General features: G+C 39.9%; 1 pseudogene; it reads right to left on the bottom strand.

Annotated features, from left to right (window-relative positions):
- Window positions 1-525: 525 nt before the first annotated feature.
- Window positions 526-2,821, bottom strand: LOC122331560 (annotated as a pseudogene).
- Window positions 2,822-12,773: the final 9,952 nt, after the last annotated feature.

The raw sequence follows: 12,773 nt of genomic DNA, 5'->3' as shown, positions 1-12,773 counted from the left end.
TCAGATATATCCACAAGTGCTGTAATGTAAAACTAAACTATATGTCCTCACACGTCCTCTGAAGCAGATCGAAGGTTTTCTGTCACAAAAATATTTCTGGATTTCAAACTTTTCAAACTGCATCATGAGTCAGTTATTTAACTCATGGATCTGCTTCAGAGGACGTGTGATGACCCCTGAAGGCGTACAGGTTAGTTTTACGTCGCAGTACTTGAGGATATATTAGATTTATGAAGCTTCAAAATCATGGCCGCTATCCACCAGCAATACCAAGCTTGGAAGAGCCAGGATAAATAAAAAAAAAAAAAAACTGTGTTTATCTGAAAGAAAGAATGTCATATACATCTAGGTTTCAGGGTGAGTAAAATATGAGGTCATTGCCAAAATATGGCAAGATGACAAAAATCTATTAGTTTGTAACTTTGGGAAACTAAGCCAGTAGGCTTTTAACAAAACCATATTTGATGGTTTCACAGTCAGTTACTATGGATTTCAAATCCACAGTTTGCCGAGCAGTGACCTTTGTTTTTCACATGCTGGTTTGCAGGTCTCCGTTGAGCAGTGTGTCGTGAGTTTCTGTTGGCTCCTTCAAGATTCGAGGCTTGTCCTGTTTGCTGTCGGTGTGCTCAGCCTCATCCAAAGCGCTCGCTCTTCTCAAGCACAGGACGTTCTGGAAACTCTTCTTGAAGTTCTCTGACAAGAAAGCGTACAGTATTGGGTTCGCGCAGCTATTGGCGTATCCCAGCACCACCACGAAGGCAAACATGCTTCTTAAGAAAGCCGTGGTGCTGATGGTGCCGGTGACCGACGTCACGTTGAAGATGTAGAAGGGCAGCCAACAGAAGACAAAGACGGCAACCACGATGGACACCATCCGCGTCACCCTCTTCTCAGACTGCCTACGTTTGCCAGAGTTCACCCTGACTGCCAAGGACTTGACCTTGATGATAATGCACAGATAGCAGAGACATATGACCATCAGGGGCAGGAAGAAGCCCAGGAAAAAGGTGTAGAACATGAAGGCAGTGTAGTAGGTCTCCTGCGGCTCTGGCCACACGATGGTGCAGAAGCATCCGTCGGGTTTGGTGATTAGTCCGCTGTAGATCACGATCGGGAGGTTGACGATAAGAGACACCACCCACACCACCAGATTAATGGTCTTGGCCACATGGGGCTTCCTCCATTTGGTGGACTTGATGGGATGCACCACAGCGAGGTAGCGGTCAATGCTCATCACCATCAGACAGAAAATACTGGTAAACTGGTTCAGAGAATCCACGGTCATGACCACGCGACACAAAGCTGCGCCGAATGCCAGTGCACCAGCGCTAACTGGATGGCGATGAAGGGCAAGCCGAGCATGAAGAGCACGTCCGCCACCGCCAGGTTCAGGATGTAGATATTGGTGACCGTCTTCATCTTGGCGTAACGCAGGATGACGTAGATGACCAGAGCATTTCCACACAGGCCGATCGCGCACACCACAAAGTACATGAAGGTGATGACGGCCGTGCAGGGCAAGCTCATGCCCGTCTTGTTTCCCTGGCCTTCCTCAGATATGTTGCCGAGCAGGATGTCGTCGTACATGGGGAGTACAGACAGATTGCTGGGGAGGTTGCTGGGTGAGAACGAAAATGTCCAGGAATCCATTTCGTGTATGCTTCAGATTCCTAATTCCATTAAGTGTGACTTATAGCCTGGGGGGAAAACATATAGTGGTCAATGAAGTATATATCCTATACTGTTATCAGTTCTAATCCCAATGCGACCAACACTTAACATCTCTGTGGCAAAACCTAGGATGCTTCCTTGTTTGTGAGAGCCCACATAGGGAGCTGTGCTACTGCCTAAAACATCAACCTAGCCGACAGATGAGGAACAATCATATCAACGGCAAGTCACAGAATATGATTAATAGTTTAATTGTTTGAAGAGATATTTCACAATGTAAAAAATCTTACTGATCCCAAACAGTCATCCAGCATCGCTCTATAATAGCGTTACTTATTTACAGTTTTAGGCCAACCACTAAATCTTCAGACGAACTTTAATGAAGACGGTATGGTCCTGTAAGTTTACCGCTTCTGGTCAGTTTGTTTTCTCAATGTTGTTCTGTACAGCTATAGAGAGCACAGTCTAACCGACTTGAGAGAGCAATGTCCTCTATGTCACAATCATCCCCGGTGGACAAACAAGCAAAGTAATCAATGTCCCTCTCAGATCTGGACCCATTTATGGCTTTCATTTTTTTTTCTAGGGCATGTGTGCATTAATCCTAATATTAACCAGTAAAGCTCCAGGACTGAAAGTGTCTGTCCCGTCACTCACAGTCCAAAGCTGCTCATGTCAGTGAAAGGGCTTTCATTTGTAGCATTAATTACAATCTCTTTAGGAAAAAACGAACTTTGAATGTGAAAAGTTCATATTCCATCTAGACATGAAGGTAACAATGACGTTGCTTAGTATGACTCAGTTAATGGTTCATTCATACAAAGTGGCTCTAGAAATAAGTAAAAGATGCTACAAATATTTTTAAACACAAAACTGTGTTTCATATTAATATACGCAGTGATTTTGCCGATTTTGCCAAAATAAATATTGAAATTACAGAATTTTCTGACAGACAAAATAAATACAAAACATGTTAAAAATGATTCAGAGCAGGTGGTTCTTACCTTCATGTTGACGTGTGCTGTACAGTACAGTAGTGTCTGCTGAAGAGCACATGTGGAATATCCAAACACATGATCTGATCTGATCTGAACTGAAACTGAAGAGATTTGACCCTGTGCCGAGACAAGCCTCTCAGAGAGAGAGAGAGAGACAGACTGTGTGTGTGTGTGTGTATTGAAATATGACTGTATGACCGGTGTTTGTTCAACACTGATGAGTCGAAAACATTGTTCTTATACAGTGTTTATCGTGTACTATTGAAATTGTTTTTGTGCGCATCGTAAAAACAATTAGTATATGAACCCTTTTAAAAATATTTTCCGTTGAATAAAAAGCTATAGTTTACCCCATTGTAACCAGTAAAACCACTACAGATTTTGTTATTATTTCTGTTGTATGTCTTTTCAACTGGGTAGATTTCTGAAGTGAATAACTTATAACATGTGGTGTAAAGACGTGATTATAGACAAAGACGAGAAAACCAAAAAAGACTCGGATGTTCATGAATCCACAGTGAGAAACATTGTCTTCAAATGTGACAAATTCTAAACTCTGCGAGATATTTACAGTCGATCTTGAGAGAGGTGAAAAACTTTTTGTTGAGCACAAGCTTTTGTTGGTCTGAAGCTGAGGGTCAAAAGAACAATCTCAGCAGACACAGAACGTCATAAATATTCAACAAAATTCAACACCTAATGTCAATGTTAAGTTGATGTCCAATACAGACATCAGCTGATGTTGATATTCGTAGTTTTTAGGTTGTGTAACCAAAGTCCAACATTAAGTCAAAGTCAAATTGGCATCAAATATTGACGTCAACCCGCATTTTATTTTCATGTCATCCAACGTCAATCTGACGGTACATAGACGTCCGGTGCCTGGAGGGTTGAAATCAAATGCGTATCATATTTAGCCTAAAACCGCACATGAACTCAAACAGGATTGTGGGGAGGGTACCAAAATCGGCAGGTCTGAAAAGCAGGGGGAGATCTGCAAAGTACGAAATCTAAGGGTTCACTTACTTTTTCCACCCTGCACTCCGAATGATTGCTCGATTGTAATTTTCACAATACATTACAATATTAATATATTTTTTTGTGTCTGTAGTTGTGAGTCAAGTTGGAAGCAATGCTTAGCTGATGCCAACGTGCGTTCGTTTTCTCATCTTCCTACAAGAACCAACGTGACGTCTCCGTTTAGTGTCGTAGAGTGGATAATTGCCTCTAACTTGTGTACTTGTTCTGATTCAGCTGCATTAAAGTACATGAAAGAAACTAGAAGAGGAAAAACCGATACAAAAGCGGGCTGAAATTAGACAGAATGCAAATGTTAGCGATGCAACGAATATTCTAACTAGCATACAGCATTAAGCATTAGGATTTAGTGATTTTTCAAACAGGCTTTGGCCACTTTCCATCGAGAGTGTTTGGCAACAGTCGTGACCGGCTTTTTACCTCATTACCAAAGGCTGGAAGTGAGAAGCGGCTGCTGAGCTCTTCTGTGGAGCTGCAGCTGGCCGTCTCTGAATAACTCCAGCAGCTTATGTAGAACATGCCTTTGAAGAGCCGCGGCAGGATTTGTGAGAAGGATTACATCATACAGCACTAGGAGGATTACATCATGTGTCTCTGGTCAGCCCTGCATCATTTACAGAGCGGGGGCAAAGACACGTTACTGAAGTTACCCACTGGGGAAATTAAAGAAAAGACTTACCCCCACCCCCATCTCAACTAATTAAACCAATAAGTATGCAATCGTTACGCTGCAAAAAATGCCGTCACGTCAGGGTCTGAGCAGACGTACGCACTGCTCTAAATATATTTCATGTGTCGATGACTTTAATTAAGAGAGCTGAAACCATTTATTTGCGCGCAAGTATAAGGATCATTTCATGATTTGTAGATTTCACATCGCTTAGGCACAATTTCTGTTTGTACGATTATTCTCACGAATCTGAGAAATGAGCGTAAGATCAAATATAGGATGGTTTGGTTCCATTGTCCTCATTTGAAAGTCGCTTTAAGTAAAAGTGTCTGCTAAATGTCTAAATTTAATAGTAACAATAAAAGAATCCGACTGTTTATGTCTTCCTACCATTTTGTATTAATCTTGCAAATGATGCTACTTTCAGTTCATGTAGTTTAACGGTTCAAAATCTGGTAGAGGTTGTACACAAAAGCCCAGAGTGAAAGCTAGCAGGTTTTATGAGGTTTCTCATGGGCAGGAGAAGACATCCAGACAGGAACTAGGAAGATGGACACTCAAAGAGATAGTTCACCCAACGAGGAAAACTCATCATTCACTTGCTGACTCTTATTTCAAACAGAAAACGAAAAAGATTATCTTGCTCATATTTTGGATATTTCCTACCGTAAATATGTTAAAAACCTAATTGTATATGTTAAGATTTTTTTGCACCCTCAGATTCCAGATGGTCTATCCTAACATCAATGTAAACATTATTTATTCAGTTTTCAAGTGGAAACATGTACACTTACGTCTGGTTTTGCTCTCCATACATATACATATATATAGTCAAACTCGTTACATGATGCCGTTAGCGGTTATTTTGTTGCTGTTGACGTGTTCGGCTGTGTCCGCAATCTAATATGTATGTCACATGTATTATGTCTGAAATATTAAATAAAGAATTAGGAAATGCTAAGCTATGCCACAGAGATTGAAAGGCAAAGTAGATAAAGAGTGTACTTTGTGCCACACTCCTAAATTGTAACCTCGCATCACCCTCGAGGCAAGGAAAAATCCATAGCAGCTGGCTGGTGTTTGGATCAGCCCTTTATGGACTTTTATCTCTTCAAGCAGTTCGATACGCGATGCTTTTCGTTTGGAAAATGCATGAAAGCTTTACAGCCCCGAGATGTAGTTAGCCTTCAGCACCAGGCTTGCGTGAGCCTTCGAAGCTTCTCCAGGTCTTACTGTAAACGCTTCAGGAGAGTGCGTGTCGCTCGCTGGATGCTACTGTGACGTTTCATTTGTGGAACGTTTAATAGCGTTGCGTAACGGTCGTGACCCATTCATCAATCTATAAAATCGAAACCGCACGAACACGTCTGCCGCAGAAGACAATTTTTATGTGCAATTTCACAAACCATTCACTCAACCTTCGCATTAAAGCACATACAAAGTATATATCATTGTTTATATGTCACATTAAACGTATATATACTGATGAAATTGTTACGGTAGTGCTGGCGTAATGCAGTGGTAACAAAATAATTGCTATTGTGTGAATAATCATGCAATCCATAAAAAAGTAACTGTAGTCTGATCCCGGGTATGTTCAAATGTAAGTTACTCTAATTACAAGTACTTTTTGTAATCAGTTACTTCTCAGCTCCGATAACGCGTGTAGTGTTGTGACAGTAACAGAACGGACCGAGACGGACTTTGCTTCACGTCATCTTCTCAACTGAACTACGATCATCGTGACACTGTAAGGTCACCAAATACATTCATTTGACCAGGAACACCAGAAACCTAAAGCACTGTTCCAGTCACGGAGAAAAGCCAACTCGAAACAGCTCTCCATGCTGCTTTAAGTTAAAAATATCGCTGCCACATACACGAACCTAGCAGCGTTTGGCGAAAATACAGTCAAATCCGTATTGGAAACACATTCTCTCCTTTGTTTTTTTTGCTGAAAGCCTTGCTGGTGCGATGGTCTTTTCTTTCTGTGGGATGACGTGGATTTATTATGGAGTTTCTTGAGTAGGATAATACCCCCGTGGATTACACGCTTTGCACACAGACCACCCGCAGTAATCAACCTGACACAAAGCATTTGACGTGAATCAGCAACGGACAGATGTTCAGTGTCTGTCCTGATTTCTTACACTGTCTTCTCTGCTCTACTTTACCTGCACAGCGGCGAGCTTTCCATGTCATATCATTGTTCATTGGTTTAGAGGACGCAGTGCTTTATAACAGTGAGGGGTGCACAGCTTGTCTGTAATGCTCAGGTCAGCCCCAAAAAACATGGCTATACCAAAGCATTTTTTCATTTAACACATATTTTCATCTCATTAAAGTACAATATTATCCTATTTAATGTATGTGAAAAACACGATCTATACGTCTCAGCATATGAACATTGGATCCGAGCGACGCAATTAAGATCTTGACATGTTTATTGCCATTAATATTGGCATATGCCACGTAATTTGGTATGATTGTGGACATTAGTTTGATCTACCCCTCACTTTCTATTTTTGCTCCAACTAATTAATAAACGATGAACAAATCGTCTTTGTTTTCTCAACGTAACGTTTCTGTGTTCTCCGTTAACCCAAAGTGAAATATTGTTGATAGGCATTCATGTTTATTGGAGAACATTGTTACATAACACCAGGAACAAGTTTGCATTCAGTGTTCTTTGCGGCATGGGATTGATTTTAAGCTGCGCAGCGTGTATAATACATTGACTTTGTTCAGATTCTTCCAGATAATCTAGAGTGATAATCTTTGATGCAGTGATCGTCTGTGATATGACATTCAAACATTGATATTTATAATGTAGACTCGGCCTCTTGAGGTTTTCAGAAAGCAGTTATGTACTATCTTTCAGTAATTTCATGGTTTGATTGTGGTACAGTTATGAAAAACTTCATGGTGTTGCGCATTTCACCAAAAGTCCGACCGATCCTCTCTGGGTTTCACGGTCACCATTTCAAAATGTCCATCTTCTCACAGACTGTTTCTTCTTGGCTGTTGTGAAAGTACTGATAACTGTGCTCATCTTAAAGTCTTTAACATCAAGCGTGTTTGATGTTTGAAAGCTCTGGGATTTATAATCCACAATGAATACTTGAATGCACCCTTTGCTGCGAGTGACATATGGTAACTGTGACTTCTGCTCCAAATCTACTGAGCGTTGCATTTGTCCCATTCGAAAATACATGAGTGACCACATGTGAGGCAACCAAATACCAAGTGACATACTTTTAAAGGTCCATGAGCCCAAAGTATACGTAGGTTTTTTATGTGTACACTAGCATGTGCGTACAGTTGAACACGCAGCCTTTTCAGAGTATTCTTCATTTGGTAGTGTCAATTTTATAATCGTGATTTGATGCTATCTCATAACCCTCTGCCGTCAATGGGAGCTTCTGTTGCAGTCTCTGCTCTTTTCCTTTTGTTTTGTATGTTTCTTGAAGTCGGTGCTGCCATCTTGTGGAACATCTGAGTGCAAAGCCGGTTCAATGCTGGTGTTGAGGAAGAATTGGGGTTCTTGTTGAAGAACATCTCCAAAGCACTATGAACCATCTGACTAGTAAGTGAGCCTTAACTGTTCAACTGATTATCATGATGTTTTACAACTACTGAGAATATTGTGCACAGTTTAATTATTAATATTTTAATTCTGTGTGTTTTAAATGCCTCCTAAGATAATAATGTTGCATAATGTTTTGCTCTTTCATTTATGTGCCAGAAACATCATAGAACACATAACTTTGTTGGTTCATGCTGAACTGGCGCTGACAAATGTACTTTTATATTAATAACTTGTCACTGATAGTTTTTTAGTGACCAAATATTGTTTGTATTAAATGTGTTATGAGGGGCAAATTATTATTAATGTATTTACATGTACTTAAATGTAATATGTTAACAAAAATTTATATATGGACATATTTTTCTAATTATTATTTTACGCTGTAAAAAAATCCTTAAAAATACAGTAAAAACTTCCGTTTTCAGTTGAAGGAATTGTTCTGCGAACCGCGTAAGAAGCAAATCCCATTAATACACAGATTACTTCATTCATTTTCCAAAGAAGGATTAGTTGAACTCCTCTGAGGTAAAATTTAAGTTTAGGATTTAGTTTTTGTTCTTTACAATCTTTAGTAATGCCAATGTTTTATTTAGGTGCTATATCTTATCAGTTTGTCTTATTAAATACTACGCCTTGTCACAGGTGACTCCTTTGGGACAATCAACAACAGCTTTGGTGTTGTGTTCTCCACAGTCACCAAGATCATCATGGATGTCACCATGGCCTGTGGACCAGTTCAGAAGTGGAGGTCAACTGCAGTGAAGTTTGAGCAATGGTGGACTTTTGTGCTCTGTTGTGGAGCTCTGGATGGGAAGCGTATTGTCCTAAAAGTGCCTTCTAACGAAAGTTTTACATCTACAAGGAAAGTTCCCCCTTGGTCCTCTTGGCAGCTGTGGATGCCCAGTATTGTTTCAAGGTAATTGATGTTAGGGGCTACGGGAGGACCCAAGATGGTGGGATTCTTTTGGTCAAGCATTTTAATCAGGCATCCTCCAACTCCCCCAGCCACATGTGTTTGTTGCTGATGAGGCTTGTCCAGTATGGAGAAACCTCATGAGACCATTCCCTGGATGCATCCTTCCAAGAGAGCACTGCATCTTTAACTACCGCCTGACCTGCCTTACAGAAATAGTCCCAAATCATGATTTATAGTGCATATATATTTTATGAGCATGTGTCTTATCTGGGATCGAACATATCATCGTATTAACGATGGAGTAATTGTAGCATACGCTACATTATATTCAAAGCACTTTTTTGTTCCTCAAAATAGCACAACTGAGTACACTTAGTTGATCTTAAGTTCATCTTAAGAAGTACTAGTGAGCTACTTTTAGTATATCAAGTACAAAAGTGCAAAAAATAGTGCACTTTAAGAGCACTGTAAATAAAGGCCCCCGGTAGCAAATCCATGCGTTTTTTAAAGACAGATATTCACTACTCTATTTAACTTTTTTAAAGTGTTTACAGCAAACGTACCTGGTTACTGTCGTAACCTCTGTTCAGCAACATACCCGAACAAGTATTGTTTCTGTTAAAGATGCTATGGGAAACGTTACACCGCACAGCAAGGAATGCTGTACTCATTCCCATATCCCAGGAAACCAAGGTTACGATAGTAGCCAAGTCGTTCCCTTTCAATACTTCACTTAAAGAAGCTATGGGAACACAGTTTAATGCTAAGATAGAGAAATGAACATGTAAACATGCCCTGATACCACAGTGGTCAGGGGACGATAACAGCAGCTTTACTCGAACAGGGCATTGTAGACCCAAGGAAGAATAGGTCAGCAGAATAGTGTCCATTTATCTAACCATTTATCCTTTGGATATACAGCCATGTCTAGGTTTCAGGACGACCTTAGAGTTGACAGGCCCGAATCCAGGCAACTAGGGCTCACAGAGAACATGGCCACAATTAGATACAACTTTTATAAAACTTTAGAAAATCATTAAAGAAAATCATTCTCACCTGTCTGTTGATATAACGCTGGTCACCTGTCTGTTGATGAAAGAAATCTGAAATTACCTTGTGCTTTTAAGTGTATTTTTCTTTAGGTCTCATTCACAGTAGCAATTAATAGGCTATATCTTGGGACCGGCAAAAGCCAAAACAACAAACAAAACATATCACTAACGACAACCGCATTTCCACCATTGAACTGAACGGTTCGCTTTGAGTTATGGTTTAGTTATCAGATGTTTACATATGATGTGAGGTAATAATAATCACAGCGTTATGGAGGATGATCTAACATTTCTTACAATTTTATTACTAATTTGTGTTTATGGAGAAGCTAGCAACCCGGCAACAGATGTGACAGGTTCTGACTGTTTAACCGTACCGAGACTTGCTTTGGACCAAGCTCACGTGGAAACAAAACATCATTCACTTTCCTATAGTTGGTACAGAACCTCAAATTTTAGCACTAAGAGACAGGGCGAACTCCATAGACTAGAAATGGGAACGGCAAGACCAATATGCTGCAAACATTCATTGAATAATACAGGAGCTGCAATCATTGGGGTCACAATCACAGGAGCCGCAATTATAGGAGCCGCAATGACAGGAGCCACCATCACGGGAGCCACCATCACGGGAGCCACTATTACAGGAGCCAGAGTCACAGGAGCCACAATCACAGGAGCCACAATCATCGACACTGCCATCACAGAGCCACTGTGACAGGGCCACAGTCAAAGGAGACTACATAGGAGCCACAGTCTTTGAAGACCCTTCAGGCGTCCTTTGCTTAGGTTTGGTTGACTTTGGGTTACCGTATGGCCATGACACTGGCATATGTTATTGCAATTCTTTTTGCAGTTTTTACATCCTTCTTCATTATTTTTAAACTCCATGGCTTGTCTAGGAGCCTGAAGTGAAGAGGTGAGCGGTATCTTGTATCTTGGGGGAATCAGGATGTGGTTTGCAAGGTGTCTCAGGACGGCACTGCTATAAAGCATCAGGTTAGAGACTTTCACCAGATGGTCAGGTTTCGTGGAAATAATCATTTATTGTCATCACAACTCAGTACACTGGAAGAAATTCTCTGCCCATGTGTGGTTTTTCTACAAAACAGACAAATAATATGCAAGTATAGCATGTAACACGTATAATAACAAGAATATAAGATTAATAGAGTAGATAGGAAATTAAGCTCAAAGTAATATTCAAACTGATTTGTGATGTTAATCCTGCTATTTTTGACTCAAGTGCAGTGTAAAATGCTCGGATTCAGATCACTTAAGAAAAAGTGCAGCCTGAGACATGATGTGTGTTAGATAAACCATAAATGGCACATACAGTAGATCATGTCATCTAAACCTAACAGTGATAAATGTGAGGAATCTAGTACACTTGACTAGGATGAATGAATAGACTGGTACTTACTGTTCAGAGACGCACACCGTTAACAAAGACCTCTACACAGCTTTCATCTCTGACTCGGTGGGCGGGGCCTCTGACCAGAGCAGCACTGATTGGCTCGCTGGTAATCGACTCTGCAAATTAAACTAAAAGTGTGAATGCAGCCCAAATCTTTCTGAGGGAAAATAAAGCTGCAAAAACAAACATACTTTCCTTTTTATTCACCATGTCATGTATGGCTGCTAACATTTTCAACTGGAATGTTCCATCGTGTTTCATTTATTTGACAAATAATCCGAATGAGTGTAATATATGATAATATTTCGATAGTGGGCTCGTATTTCAGGTAAAAAAAACTATTTCTTAGGATTTCGTGGATTTAGGGACAACTGATGGGATAACTACACTAGAATGGAGATTAATGTTTATCACATTATATTTCAAAGAAACAACCTGTCTCTCACACACATATCTGTGATACACTTTACTATAATTTGGCTTTTTCCCTGTAAAGCTGTTTACTTTCGTTTTCACTTGAGCAGGAAAAAACAACAGAATTCTGCGCTCATCACATGTCAGAAGACTAGAGAGGATCGTACCAAATGTTAGAAACAATAATTGAAGTATATACAAATAAAATCAATCGGGAGAGAACTCCGAAGTTTACCCCTTAAAGCCATGTCTTGGGAACGACTGAAAGACCATACACTGTTGCAGATATGGATGATTACCTGTTTCAGTTTTATTTTATTTTGCTTAGAGTTGACGCCTACACTGTAGAATAGGTGTGAAAACCTAACGTTTGTAACTAACCACGAAGACTGCTAAGACACAGGGTGTATAGGAAGTTTAAAGCCACCAACAGACAAAAGAAGAGTGCTAGAAGAAGACAGAAGAACATCCAGCAAATGGACATGAGTTACAGGAACTGACACCTAAAAACAAGTGTGCAATCAATCAATCGATGATTCAATTACTTTTATAGCGCTTTTAACAACTCAAAACAGTGGACAGTATAAAGTAGAAGAATACAATGATAGGGATGTATAATGACGAGATTGAACAATTTGTTATTAAATGCATGACATCTGTCATCAATTCAACGATAATCTCTAGAAGTTAAGTGTCCCCAACAAAGCAAGCCAGAGGAACCACAACCCCATCCATACAGAATGGAGGAAAAAAACCTTGGGAGAAAGCCAAATTAATTGCACACATTTTCATTTTTGTCAACCAAGTCTGAAAATGTCAATGTGGTGTAACCATAGAAAACATCGTGTACCAAAAAAACTTGGTAAATGCTCAATAAAACATCAGATTAACTAGTTCATTAGCTAAACATCCGATTAACTAACCATGCTAAAATACTGTTTATTAGTAAATAAGTAGAGCATTATTGTTCTGTCCAATTTCTTGTGTCAAGGGTGTAACCATCATTTA

Source organism: Puntigrus tetrazona, unplaced genomic scaffold (genome assembly GCF_018831695.1).
Source record: "Puntigrus tetrazona isolate hp1 unplaced genomic scaffold, ASM1883169v1 S000000001, whole genome shotgun sequence".
Classification (NCBI taxonomy): Eukaryota; Metazoa; Chordata; class Actinopteri; order Cypriniformes; family Cyprinidae; genus Puntigrus; species Puntigrus tetrazona.
The sequence above is the reverse complement of the archived record's forward strand: the minus strand, read 5'-3'. Positions and strand labels throughout refer to the sequence as shown.